The sequence below is a fragment of the Barbus barbus genome (genome assembly GCF_936440315.1).
Source record: "Barbus barbus genome assembly, chromosome: 38".
Taxonomy (NCBI): domain Eukaryota; kingdom Metazoa; phylum Chordata; class Actinopteri; order Cypriniformes; family Cyprinidae; genus Barbus; species Barbus barbus.
In genome coordinates, this window is record NC_136716.1 from 17,611,608 (window position 1) to 17,627,151 (window position 15,544).

The window sequence follows — 15,544 nt, forward strand, 5'->3', positions numbered from 1 at the left end:
TCCTCTTTCATGTCTTATTGCGCTTAATCTGTTAAATACACACAAGTTTATGTTAAAAAAACATGCGAGTTACAAACACACCGTCTTTTATGTCTTTGAAGGTAAACAGCTGGGAAATAAATTGCATGTTTATATAAGATCTGTGCATTAAGTGGCAGCAGCATTATACAGTTATATGACCCAAACAATAATACTCTTGAATGGATCATTTCTGTAGTTGTAAATAAGAAGACTTTTTTTTCTTTTATTCAAATGCTGCTTTTAAATGTTCTAGCGTGAAGATACACATGGCGGATTGTGTGCATATGTGACCCTGGACCACAAAATCAGTCATAAGGGTAAATTTTTTTTAAAACTGAGATTTATACGGCATCTGAAAGCTGAATAAATAAGCTTTCCACTGATGAGTGGTTTATTTAGGACAATATTTGGCTGAGATACAACTATTTTAACATCTGGAATCTGAAAGTGCAACCCCCCCCCCCCCCCCCCCCCCCCCAAAAAAAATCAAAATATCGAGAAAATCCCCTTTAAAGTTGTCCAAATTAAGTCCTTAGCAATGCATATTACTAATCAATAATTAGGTTTTGATATATTTATGGTAGGAAATTTAAATTAATCATTCATAGAACATAATCTTTACTTAATATCCTAATGATTTTTGGCATAAAATAATAATTTTGACCCATACAATGTATAGTTGGTTATTGCTACAATTATACCAGTGCGACTTAAGACTGGTTTTGTGCTCCAGGGTCACATATAATTTACAGTATGTAGTATACACCTGGTGTAAATATGTATGCATTTCTCCAAATAAAAAATTTGTAATTTAGTAATATCCATTTAAACATGCAAAAAAGCTATGCTGGGTGCAACAGACAAAAAATAAAAAATAAAGAGGGAAACACTTCTGTCACTCCTGTCTGCTGTAAAGAGATCTGGCTGTGTTTTTAAAACAGGCTTGCTACATGGCCAGAAACACACCTGGTTTCAGCACCTATAACAGCGTCTCTTTGCCAGGGCACATTTTCATTTATAGCAAATAATGAGCTTACTTGACACAATGCCTTTACTTTTTTATGTAGCAAAAAAAGTGATTTCTAAATTCACTTCAGACCAGATTGGTGTGATGTGACAAGCAGATAGCACTGCTTCTTGAGCAGATCATAATCCTGTTTCCTGAACTGGCACTAGACAGGCCCAGTCACACCACATGTGGATTATCCAGACTTATGAGACGTCATCTTCACTGCACTGGAAGAATGTGGCACACGGTTTTAGATAAAAACCATAGCTGGTAGGAACATACAGCATGAGGAATCACTTTATGAGGTGGGATTAGAAGTATATACATCAATTGTATCTAAACACATTAGCCATATCAGAAGAAAAGGTCTGAAGTTCTCCACTGGGAATGTGTGAGAAAAAAAATGGCCTGAGGATGTAATGAGGAGGACGAGAACTAACAGAAACTGAATACAGCAGGAGGCAAACATATACAAATAACACATAATTGGGAACAGGCTGAGATCATCTGAAGCCAGTCGTAAACCAGTCATCATAAACCAGTCATGACTCCAAATCTCAATAGTACAGTGATATTGACCTCTGGTGTGAAGACAGTAACATTACATCTTTGACAATTTGCTAATGCTTTGATCATAGCACTTTTTGATAGTGGTGTGGTTTATATTTATGAACCTCTGTAATACATTAAAACATCTGGTCAACAGTAGCTTTAGTTTTACCAGAGATGTGCCCGAGGGAAACATGGTTTAAGTTCTGGAATAAGAATGAGGTGGAACTTTGCTGCAGTGTGATGAGTCTCCTGCATTTCCACAGAAAATCTTAAACAGTCTTAGTCTGTGTAAGAATTATTGCGTACATTTAATCGAGCACTTATCCAGAACAAACCCTTCATCCTGCTTATTTGTTACATTACCTGTTCATAAAATGTTATTCATCTATCAAAGCTAAATTGACTCCACAAACAATTTAAAGTGTCTGTTTTTCTAACTGCTTACCAACTAATCCGATTACACTAATTCACTCACAAACATACTGCTAAAAGCATTAGTAAATGCCTGAATTTATGATTTGCCAAGCTGATATAACAGAGATGTTATACCAGTTCAGTGAGACTCCCTCCCTATAAAAATTCTGAGCAGATACATAAATCTGTTTGAAATTAAATCAAGAGGCTTGAATGGGTGCCAGTGCACGCTATTGCACTGATGGTCTCATTAGACATGTAATTGTTGAGAAGACTATTCTCTTATAGGCTGGTTCACGGTAAAGGGTTAACACACTGATCAAAACCTAAAACTAGGCTTAAAGGATACATTATAGGGTGGCCCTTATTTTTGGACTTTTTTAATTTTCTGCTCTTACCCTCCAACTCACCTTCATGAGAAATGGAAACAAACCAAATTTCGCTGAGATTGGACTACGTTTGGGGTATGCTCATCAACATTGAAATTCTGTCTTAATGACCACAACAGCATGCAATTAATAATTATTCAAAACCATTAGTAAACTGCGAATTAGGTTAAAAATGAGACCACAGAACAATTTTGTTAATCTTAAAATGTTAAATTACATCGGTGCCGATAGCCTTGTGGGCAACACACCTACATGTAGAGCTGTTGCGCTTCAGGCGTCCCGAGTTTGAGTCCCGGGCTGACAAAAATGGTGCAAAACATTTATTAAAAGGAAACTGTGGTGCGCTGAACACCCTGATCTGATGACGCAAGTGTTGCAACTATGGCAGCTGAGAAGGCCATTCTTTTTGAAGAATTTTCTGAGTCTGGTGAAATCGATATAAATACGTGTTTAATACTGCAAAATACGCTCGATGTTACAGTCACTTCCCTTGCAGTCCAGAATAAATGAGAACATCCTAATCGAGTGGGAAGGGATTTGTGGAAACTGTGGTTACTAATTATTGTGATCCAACATTTGCCTCACATTTCAGAATGAAAAGACAAACATTTCAGGTGAAGTATAATCCACTTCTTACCTCAGAGACTGTGTTATGATCTATATGACCTTATTATTTTTATTGTGAGTATTAGGCTTATCATTATTGCTGATCACTGTTGTTGTGCTATGATATTGTAATATTTACCATTATATAATTAGAGGTGCATAGAAAAGTTTATGAAAGTGTCACTCCACAATACAATAGTAAAATATATAAATATATATTTTTATGCTACATTTAATCAGTGTCTAGCACACATTCTTAAGGAGAGGATATGGACCAGAAGACGTTGCAATTACTACATGATATTTAGACAGACTTAAAGAAGTTCCAGATCTATACTTGTGCTCTTATTATTTCAGTTATTTTGCCTTTAATGTAAATAAACGTGCAAACAATATACTTGCTCTTTATTTTAATGTTAATTAAATTTACTCAGTGCTTGAAGTGGAAAAAAAGAAGTGCGGGTCGACTCAGCCGACCCCTCCCCCCCTTATTTATTTATATTAAATAAGTATTTTTTAATAATTCACAATGTATGTATAGTGCCACAATCAAGCAATCGATAATGAAATAAATTTTTTCAATGCAAATTAGCACAAGTCAAGCTGCGATACCAAACAGGACCACAGGGAGACGCCAAAGACCACTAAATCGTCTGCCTTTAATATACGGATCCATTCAGAATCGCTAAATCTCTGACCACCGCATAATCAGCGTTCATTATAAAACACTCTTGCTTTGCCAAATACACGCTGAAAAGAATAATTTTACTGACATCTGGACGCAAGTCATTATTCTCTCCATAATCGCTGATGAAATTGGCCCTGTTTTCGTTGCATTAGCGCTGTTTTGAGCGTACTGTTTGAATTCGTTCACTGGATCCTTGGACTTTCCAGGAGTTTATGGTTTAAAATGATGTGATTGCAAAAGCCTGCTTCTTTTCATTTTAAGATATGATTTTCGTTATAAAGTACCGAATCAAATTAGTAATTAATAATTAATTTATATTATTAATATTATTCCGCGTGCCTCCCCTGACATGCTCTCGCGCACCACACAATGAAGTAGACAGAGTCCGACTCTGCTTGCATTCATTCACGAGATTGGTCGAGATGAGAGGTGATCCCGTCTGGGTAGTGTGATTTACATAGTTTCTATATCATTTCAAAATCATATATGGGATCATATAGCCTAATATAGAAGTGCATACCGGTGCGTACCGGCCCACTTCAAGCACTGCGTTTACTTACAAATTCATCATCATGTTTATGATGCTATGTTACTATAAAACTCTTACGACAAACATGTCTTCTAATATCTTCAATTATTGCATTTACCGAGCTGCAGGACACATTTGTAAACGACTTCACTTGGACCCATTGTGTGAGCTTGGACGTTCTCGAGTGCACTCATTCAATCCCACAATGCACCGCAAAAACGAGTGTACAACCGATGTACACTCAACGGCTAGAGAATCCCCATAATGCACTGTGAGAGTCGCGCGCCGAATGAGTTGCTTCAACTGCGTCTCGCCCGCAGCTGAATCATCCTTCATTCATTTTAAAAGCGCTCATCCACGGTGTAATACAACACAGGTACAATTTCATTGTAAATTGACTATTGCATTGTTTAACTAGGGTTTATACATAATTTCCGTGACAGAATTCAAGATAAATCCTTTATTCTTACTACTGGAGCTGCCCGTTTCAAATTATTGAGTCTTACCTTAATCATTTCTAGTCTTTCAGCGGTCGGTTCGCTCCTTTGCCATTATTTCACAGACCCAATTTTTTCCCCAGCCAAACAACGAGACCTATACTCAAGATTTTCAGATCCTCTGCAGCAAATCCACCGGCCCCAGGATCACTCCTTCTCCTCCAGTCATCGCCGCCGAGCCCCAGGCTCCATCGCGGCCGCCGCTCCGCTCGACTAGCCACAAGATTTCCCCAACACCGGGGCTTAACCTCGCTTCTACTGCCGAAACTTTCAACTTCCCGGCATCCTCGTATCATTCGGCCGCGCCAACAATTCCTCTGATCGGAAAGTGGACTGTATTTAAGCCAGAGGCAAATGCTGATTAATTCCGACGCTCCGTTCTCGCGGAGGATAAACAAACGGATCTGTACCATCTATTAATCAACGAGCCTGGGCCGCGCCCCCAGTACTCACTGCAGCAAAGCCTCACTCACTTCCCGCTTCGGGTCACCCTTTCACCGCGGCTCTTCCGGCCGCAGAGCCGTAAGCAGCCGGGCCTCTTACTTCTGTTAACGCGAAGCTGCTACCGCTAGTGGCGCAGGCCACCAGTGTTGCCAAATAATTTTCAGGTAAAGATCGCTAAAGGCAGATAATTTGTTGCTAAAGTTGTTAAGTGACATCGGGGCATCATTGGATTTTAATGGCATTTTGTAACCATGACGCAAGTGCTAAGAATACACACTGAAATCACTCAACTCAACTTTCTGTATTTTTCACCAGCATTTTACCTGTATTTAATTAACTCATTTCATTTTGATAAATGAATAGCTAAGTCGGATGAGATTAATTTTTGTTTTGTGGTTAAGATCAGCAGTGGAAGGGAAGTTTTGCATGCCTTTTATTTTTTTATCACTTTTTTTAAGGTTGCCAAATAAAAATTTTTAAATAGCTACATCTTTTGCTAGTTGCTTTGAAAAACAAGTAGCTAGGGTAATCTGAGAAATTGTTAAGTGTTTAAAAAAACAAAAACAAAAATTGCTTAGTTGGCATCACTGCAGGCTACTCGGACATTTCAGCATGTCCCGTCAAAGTCACAAACCACTCCCCGTTTTTTCTGCAACCTATAGCAGCAGAAGGAAGCATGTGGCTGCCTCCGCTTGAAGCACAGGCCCACACATCTCGGTCTTCTCCTGCTGCTGCTAATAACCCCTTTTCCTTGTTCAGTGACTTTCAGCTTCCATAGCAGACGTTAGCATGAGCACGCCTCCGCTAGCAGCACAGACCTATCCACAGCCCTTGACTCACCCCACTCCGAACCCCTTCCTCTACCCATGGCCTGCAGCCCCACTGTCCAACTCTAGCATGAGCATGCCTCCGCTAATGGTGCAGGCCCCGACGCCCACCAATCCCCCTCTCTTTCCCTCCCCTTTTCCCAGTCCCGGAGCCGTCCCAAGCATAAGCACGCCTCTGCTAATGGTGCAGGCCCCCGACGCCCGCCATTCCCCCTCTTTTTCCCTCCCTTTCTCCCACTCCCAGAGCCGTCCCAAGTGCGAGCTTATCTCCGCTAGTGGTTACAATGGATACCTTTCCTACTCCCCTGGCTCGCCCTTCCTTATCACTATCTTCCGCCATGCCCCTACTGAATGCTCTCGCCTTGGAACCACCCCCCGTAGCCAGCAGCATCAGGACAATGGAGATCAGACTATTGGCACCAGAGGCGGAACCACTCCCAACCCTTTACTAATTCAATCTCCTATCACTAATCCAACCACACCAAACCCTCCTAGCCTATCTGCATTACAGAAGCCCGCAGGCTAAACTCCAGTCTGACCTACTTTGCTGATGACTCTAAAAGCCCTGCCACACGGTTCTGGTTCCAAAAAACACCAAGTCCGTTCTACTGCCATCCGGCATCCCAGCAGATCATTACTCCTGCCACTCCTTCCGCAATAGGCGTAGCTACAAAAAAAAAGAGGCCTCTCCCAGCCTCAGATCCAGGAACTCGGCTGTCAGAGGCCTTCAAGACCTACATATGGTCAGATCACTTTCATATCAAAGAAGCTCATCGAACCCTCATCAGCCGACCCCCTTTAACGCCAGTCTATCCCTGTTCACTCTATCTTCAGACCCACCATAGCCACCCCTTTTAACATCACCAAATCCACCTATAGCAGCTCATCTCCACATCAACCATCCCATCCCATCCCATCCCAGCCCTATCTGTATTTCCCCACTGCAGCAGCAGTGCCCGCTTCCGAAGAATATGCTTTCGTTTTAGATGCCACAGCAGTGCCCGCTTACTCAGAATCTGCTTTCTTTTCAGATGCTGCAGCAGTGCCCTCTTCCGCAGAAGCCACATTCTCTTTCAGATGCTGCAGCAGTGCCCGCTTCCGCAGAAGCCTTTATCTCTCTCGTTCCTACCACCATAGTGGTGTCTGCTCCCGCAGGAGCCAAACTCTCTTCTCTAAGGCCACAGAAGTGTCGTTACTCCAAGTGTGCACCCCACAAACCTTAAGCTCTGCAAATTTTGGGGGGTTATCAACGCACCTCTCTGGCTGCTGTCCCATGCTTATTACATCTTTGGGGGGAGCACTCTGGGTCCGGGATAAATGCGGAGCTCGGACCCCTCTCCCTGGACAGGGGGAGTACCCCGGGCTTGGGAGTAATTACTGAGCTCGGAGCCCTCTCCATGGACAGCCCGCCAAATACGCATAACCTTTACTCAGTTTATTATATGCAAGTGTGAACTCGTGAACTCTTGTTTGGTGGGTGTGTCAAAAATGTCAGCCCAATCAGCCGCAACATGTATATAAACCACGCGGTATTAAAGAGACAGCTCGCACAATGGGTCCAGAGCCACAGAGAGACATGACTCTATGTGGCCATCTCTTTATGGCTCTGAATGGGTCCAAGTGAAGTCGTTTACAAATGTGTCTGCTGCTGCTCAGTATACGCTACAATTGAAGATATTAGAAGACATGTTTGTCGTAAGAGTTTTATTGTAACATAGCATAATAACGTGATGATGGTGAATTTGTAAGTAAATGTAATTAACATCAAAATAAATTCACAAGAGCAAGTGTATTGTTTGCACATGTTTATTTACATTAAAGGCAAAATAACTGAAATAATAAGAGCACAAGTATAGATCTGGAACTTCTTTAAGTCTGTCTAAATATCATGTAGTAATTGCAACATCTTCTGGTCCATATCCTTTCCTTAAGAATGTGTGCTAGACACTGATTAATGTAGCATAAAAATATATATTTATATATTTTGCTCCTCTAATTATATAATAGTAAATATTACAATATCATAGCACAATAACAGTGATCAGCAATAATGATAAGCCTAATACAATAAAAATAATAGATCCTAACACAGTCTCTGAGGTAAGAAGTGGATTATACTTCACCTGAAATGTTTGTCTTTTCATCCTGAAATGCGAGGCAAATGCTGGATCACAATAATTAGGAACCACAGTTTCCACAAATCTCTTCACTCGATTGGGATATTCTCTTTTATTCTGGACTGCAAGGGCAGTGACTGTAACATCAAGTGTATTTTGCAGTATTAAACACGTATTTACACCGATTTCATCAAGCTCTGGAAATTCTTCAAAAACAACACAAAGAATGGCCTTCTCAGCGACCATCTTCCGTCATCAGAACAGGGTGTTCAACGCACCACCGTTTCCATTTAATAAACTTTTTGCACCATTTTGTCGGGGCTGGACGCAAGCCAGATTTTTAAAAAATTGTGATCTGATCTAGATCGTGATGATGACAATCCAACACAGCCGCAGCAGCAAATACAATGCAAAATATAACATTACAAAGTGTATAAATCACTCGTTTTTTTTCAAGAAACAATGTCCAACAGTGAAACCAACAGGTAAAGTTACAGCGGGTGTCCGCATTTTGTCTTGCCTCCCATGAGCCCATTGAGTTTTAACACCCACCCTAAAGCTTGGGCGTAATTGAATATGAATAGAGAAAAAGTCACATGAGAGGAGGTATTGCCTCCATCGCGATATGATTGGATATGACTGGTTATGATCGGCTGTGATTGGTTCATGTGATAAATCCCACTTCTTGTGTTTGTGAGCGTTCCATTTTGCGAATCAGTCTGAATTAACAATATAATGGTGTTAATGGGAATGCTAATTTTTTTGTTTTTAATTAAGTAAACAAGGCACACACATAGATATAACCATGATGTTACATCAAAATAAGACCTGATTACCTGAAAAAATTATCTGTGTGAGTTTTTAGTGAGTAATTATCTGAAATTTAAATCTCCATATCTGTGACCAATATTTAGCCTGCTTTGTTTCTACTGATGATCCAAAAAAAAAAACTAAAAAAATTGTTTTTAACTATTAAAAAAACAATTAAAAAGAATAGCTGAACATAAATTCACAAATAAAATACATTGTTTAAATTGTTACTGTTATTATTTTGAAATAAATGTAAAATGAACTAACACTAACTTAATGAGAGTCATACTTGGCTTTAATAAATAGAATATTGATTACATAGTTAATGTAAAAATATGTAATAGATTTGTCTTTTTAATAGTGTAAGTAATGTTTAACCAAAACAATGTGATGGGGACAAAAATAAATAAAAACTTTGAGGACTTTGCCTCCTCATTTCAGAACACTACTGCATAACACTACTGCATACCACTCACACACACACACACACACACACACACACACACGTATATATATATATATATATATATATATATATATCTTTATTTATATATTTGTTTATACAAAAGTATAAATTATTTCCAAGTATGCCAAACAATAAAATAAAAATGACATGTACATTGTAAAAAAATGGTATGTTGTAAAGTTGTACATAATTTGTTGTGCACAGAAAGTCCTGATTTGGGCAGTTTGACTAGTCCATCCAGATTCTAGAATAATCCAGATTCATCAATGTTAGAACAAAGGTAAGAACTAATTTATCTGTGTGTCCGCACTTTTTGTTATAAATCTAAAATAATTATTGGGTAAAAACCTTTTCTGCGCACATAAATACACAGATTGTAGAAAGTTTTAGTGAATAAGGCTTATTTCAAACAGGTTTTCCAAACACTCCCCTTCATCTGCCATTGGTCAGACAAAAAGATAGTCCTGCCTCAAGCCTATGCCATTGGTTAAACATATGTTGCTAGGATATGTGGGTCTTAATGCTTCAAAAACAGTTGTGATATCACATGTTGTGATAAAGTCTCAGAGACAACATGTTTACACAGTTTTTGCAGAGAAAACAACCTACAAATGGCTTACTCTGCCTGTTAAGCTGATGTAGTTGAAAATATTTAAACATCAAAAAAATTACACACTTCAGCTCTTACAAACCTCTGCTCTTGGGGCCATCGAAATGTCTGCAGAAATAAGAGGTGTGAAAAGTGATGATACAGTAGATGTGAGAGTGGATAAATCTCACCCTGTGGCTGATGTAAACTTCATCTCTCACAGAAGAAAATGCACTGTGCTGTGAAATCATCATCAAGAAATGCTCCGCTATGCTATAATAGGTTGTGAAAGCAATCATTGCCCTTTAGCATTAAACTCAGGTTATCACATAGGAAGTATGGGGGAGGGAATGCTGACTCAACAGCTTAGAATGAATTAGGGCCCGTTAGCTCTGTGGAAACCACTGAACTGAATGTGATAACTTTTCATTTGCTAATTTACACCCCTGGAGCAGGCTAAACTCAGCCCAGGACCTAAGAAGTTAATGGGCCGGGCTAAAGGTAAATCTGCCAAATCTGGCCTCAAAAGTGTTCATTCTCTTGAGGCATAATTCTAAAGAAATATCAGGAAACCTCTGCAGGACATGGTTTGGTTGGTTAGTATAGGCCAGTTAGCCCCTCCTGATTGATGCTGAAACTCAAATTTGTAATGTTCTCTATTGACAGTTATTCAAAAATAGCTGTGTATTCTGATGAAATCAGAACATGACCCACAAATATTGTATTAAAGGTGCTTTACTAGTTATTTTTTTGACCGTGAAATGGAATTATGTGTCCCCTGTCTGCTGCATTTGATATCACAGAATATTTCTTAAAACCAATCAATCAAAAAGATTAACAGACAGAGAATGTTTCTGGTTTAAGTTTTCTGATTATTTGTTTGCTTTTTGCATGGTACCATTGTTACTATATCTGCTTATTCTAAGTAAGTTTGAGCTTAGGTTTTACCCCCACATTTCACATAAAAATTTATATTATTTCTTAAACTATTAAATTATTTATTGAATACACTTGTATTTGGGCTTTGAGTGATTTAGTGTGAAATAACTCCAAAATTATATTTCTCTGTCTCTATATCATGATGTCTTGTAAGCTTTGCTCCGTCTGAATTAGTAATGTGATTATCTGTGTTTCTTACAGAAGTTCTGCTTGTGGTTGGATAAGAAGGACAAATAAATTCTATGCCACACAACATTTTAATAACAAAGTGAGACTGACCCACCAATCCCTAAACACAGAGAGAAATATGTATTTATTGATTTAGATGGCAGTTTTATTTAAATTAATAAAACATTCGGTAACACTTTATTATAGGGAACAATTCTCACTGAGTTAACTGGTTCTTTATTTCCATATTCTACATCCCTAATCCTACCCAATACGTAAACTTAACACCTACCTATTAATTAAGCTATTAATTAGGAGTTTATTGGTGCAAAATTCGTAGTTAATGGTTTGTTAGTGGTGAGAATTGGACCTTAAAATAAATTATGATCAAACATTGTAATTCATTTTTTAAATCATTAATCAGATCATTAAAATCAAGTCAACTTTATTCTTCAAACCAATGTTTCATACTTTTTAAGTAAAAAAATAAAATCAAATTGATCAAAAATGACAGTAAAGATGTTTATAACATAAAATATTTATATTTTAAATAAACGCTGTTCTTCTGAACTTTCTATTCCTCAAATAATCCTGAAAAATATTAAACAGCATGACTGTCAATTTGGTAATAATACAAAATTTTTCATGAACAGCAAATCTGCATATTAGATGATTTCTGAACAATCATGTGAAAACTAGAGTAATGGCTGCTAAAAATTCAGCTTTGCCATCACAGAAATACATTGCATTTTAAAAGGTATTAAAATAGAAAACATTTGAAATTGTAGTAATATTTCATAATATTGTTGTTTTTAATGCATTTATCATAGAAATTTTAGTTATAAGAGACTTGCTTGAAAAACATTAAAAAAGTCTTACAGACTCCAAACATTTGAACAGTTGTATATGTATTATTATTATTTTTTTGCAAGGATATATTTAACTGAAAAACATGTAATCAGTTGTTTATATCGTTTTCTCATTTACAACAAATATCTTTAGCTATCCTTGTACTGTGCTGTATGAATTAGTGATGAACTTTAAAAAAAATAAGGAAATATTAGATGAAATGCTGCTGTTGATGTTTATTAAAGCTATTTGATCATTCTAAACCATTTTGTTGTAAGCGAGAGTAGGAGAGCATCCACATTATGCGCTTTTTTTAGATTGTACAGTAATTGCTGTCACCTGTCATTGAGCTTTCCTGCATGTCTTTTGCTGTGAGTTTCTTTTATGCTGAACTATACACCCCCACCCCCTGCTTTGGAGACATTGTTCCTCGCCGTTTAATGACAGAATGAGGAGAAACATTTCCAGGCATCAATCCTGACAACATATCACATCAGCTTCCCTTTTGCGGTGAGTTTGTTGTTGTGAAAGATTTGTGGAGCTAGTGTAGAGTTGTATATAAAGCTTCATAAGCTCATCCCTCCTGGGAGCTGGCCAGGGAATGAGGCAGGGTTTGTACATGCTGTCATCGGGCTCTGCGGCAGCGGTGGGTGGCACACAGCTCTACACTCAGGGCACTGTTGCCAGTCGACACCAGACTGTCCTGAAACCTCCTGCCCTCTCCTGATTCACATTACTCAGAGGCCCAAGCGAGAGCCCTCGCTCTGTCACATCCTTATGTAAGTCCTGAGTTTTTTTTTACCCTATACATGTCAGAATTGGCCTTGAGGCTTTACCATCTGGTGCTTTCGCTCTCCGCAGTCTATCAGCTCAGCTACGGGCTCAGAGCTCCAAAACTTCAACCTTCACAGGAACTCCTGTCCCCCACAATGAAGAAAACTGCCCTGTGTGGAACGGGCAGACAGACAGCAACAGGGATGCCGCTGACATTTTGTCAAGAGAATGGTGAGGCATCGAGTGCATGGCACGGACTCCAGGCTTTCCAAGAAGCTGCCAGGACGAGAGTGGGCGGCACTAGATGCGAAGTGCCTGACAGCTTACTTTCAAGCCTCCTGCGAGTTTACAATGTTAGAGACCGGTCTTGCCTTGTTGAGATGATGGCATTAGGAGTGCTGTAGGTGTTAATGGAGCAATGTTAACCAACCTGTTTTAAACACCATTTCTCTCCCTCCTCTCCTTCACTCTCTTCTTGACAGGTCTCAAACAAAGGCAGTTAATAATTCATGCAGTTGTTGCCTTCTTTTCCCTATTACAGTTGCACCCCACTTATTTTACTATGGCTCATCGTTTTCCACCTATTTGCTATGCGTCTTCACAGGAAATGACCTCAGCTCTTGCACAAGCTAAACAATTTGCATATTTTAGGCAATTTAAAATGCGTACTTCTTGCCCTTGAACTTTTTCTTCGGCTAAATTATTCAAAAAATGTATGCAATTCAAGTGCAATCACTGAAACAACAGTAAAAAAGTACTTGAGTAATTACATGTTTTATATAATTGTATAAAATGTTAAATACATTATTCATGCTTGCTATAATTACTTATAATTAGGCCCAGGTTCAACTTAACAGAAGGCATGGCTTCCTACAATTAAAGATTTATCAAACAAAATGAGGAACTGTCCCAATGGACTACTTGCAGGCAATTAAAACTTAAAAAGCAGTGAGCAGTCTGACATCAGGCAGCAATGCAAGAGGATTTTGAATAAAACATTTATTGTACATGTCTTTTTAGTCACATTTATAAGTTTGGAGTTGACAAGTGGAGCTGAAGGCTTGTCTCTCCCTAGAAAGTGCAGAACAGAGAGATATTTTTATGCATGCATATATTTTAGTGCTTTCACTGTTGAACACATTTGCTTACTTTTAGGGTCTTTTCTGTCCAGTCACTGCTTAGATCAGCAGGTTAAACAGCATATCAAGCACTGTGCAAACCCATAATGCACTGTTCTTCTATGTGACTTACAGTAAAAAAGGGATAACCTACAATTTTCAAGAATTAAAAGGGTTATAATAATGTTGTAATAGGTATTTATGATTCAAAACAGTGGCAGGATCCAGATTATTATATTTATAGATTTGTTGGAGGTTATTTCAAGAAGTGAAAACAATAATCGATAAAACAATAATCGAATTCCAGTTTATAATATAATATAATATAATATAATGTTTTTTATAATGTGTTGTTGTTGTTTTTCTTTTCCTTTTTTACTTTGTGCATAAAGAAGCTTTTTAGGTTATCATTTCGTTTATGTACAAAAACAAAGGCTGGTTTATCTAATCCATCCCAGTGTGTGTGTGTGTGTGTGTGTGTGTTTTACACACACACACACACACACACACACACAGTATATACATATATTTATATATATATATATATATATATATATATATATATATATTCATTTGTAATCTTGTGTATTCAACATATGACCTGGTTTTTCGGCATGAATTCTCTGTTATACTGTATAGATCAGATTTTGTTCTGTACGTCAGAACAATTGTCTTTGTTTATTTTGCCATCCATTAAATTTACACGATTAATGTTTTGTGTTTTAATGTGGTGTAGTTTTTGTCCCAGGTCACGCTTCATACTGAATAATGAATTGAATCCCTCATGGGTTCACAATTCTCTGTTCTGTTCTCATGGGGTGATATACTAAAGGACATATTTAAATGTCTTGAGTGGGAGTGTTGCGGGAAGCCTTCACTGCTTGTTTTTGCATGAGTGAGCAGAGAACTTTTTGGACAGGAACAGCATAGCGTTTGGCATGCAACCCTGAATTTTTTTATTCTGCAACATTGTGGGAGCATCCTATTTGAATGCATCTTGTGTAATGTTTGATCTGACAGGCAACATGCTGATGTATTTGGATATGCAGTCCATTAGCTTTGGCACCAACGGACTTGCAGGTACTTGATGAAGATAGATCAGAGAAGACATGCTGTTTTCAACCACAAATAAGTTCTGGGGTTTTTTATTAGCTAGTTAACTTACCTTCTCAAAACTTCAATAGCCTACAGCCAAACGTACAATGATTTGCACACATTTTCGGCTCTGAAACATACCGTGAAAACATCCATCAGTTTCAAAAGGAAATCTCTTACAATCAGATTTATGTGCCTGTTGGCAGTTGGATGTCGGAGAGCAGCAGTAAGCGGGTTTATTATGAAGACTTGCCAGTTCCGTGGGTGCTGGAACTGGAGCTTCCCCCAAAATTGCAGTATCCAGCCTCTAACAACCCACTAGAAGAAGTGAATGCATTTCTGCACTCGATACCGCATTATTCCCTAGAGTGCTCTGCATAATCTATAGCTATATGATGCAATGCCAAACATTTATTATTTGCCAAGGATAAGTGGGCGAGCATGTGAAAATACAATTTCATGCCTCAAAGGAAATAACCTCTTGGTCAAAAGTGACATGACATAAAGAAAGAGATGACAGACTGTGTTTGCTTATATGTGGCATAAATAGCCTGGAGATTAGTATGATGTGCCTATGTGATAATTACATGCCACTGTGATTCAATGTATATTTTCCAATCCTGTTCCCTCCAATCACCACTGA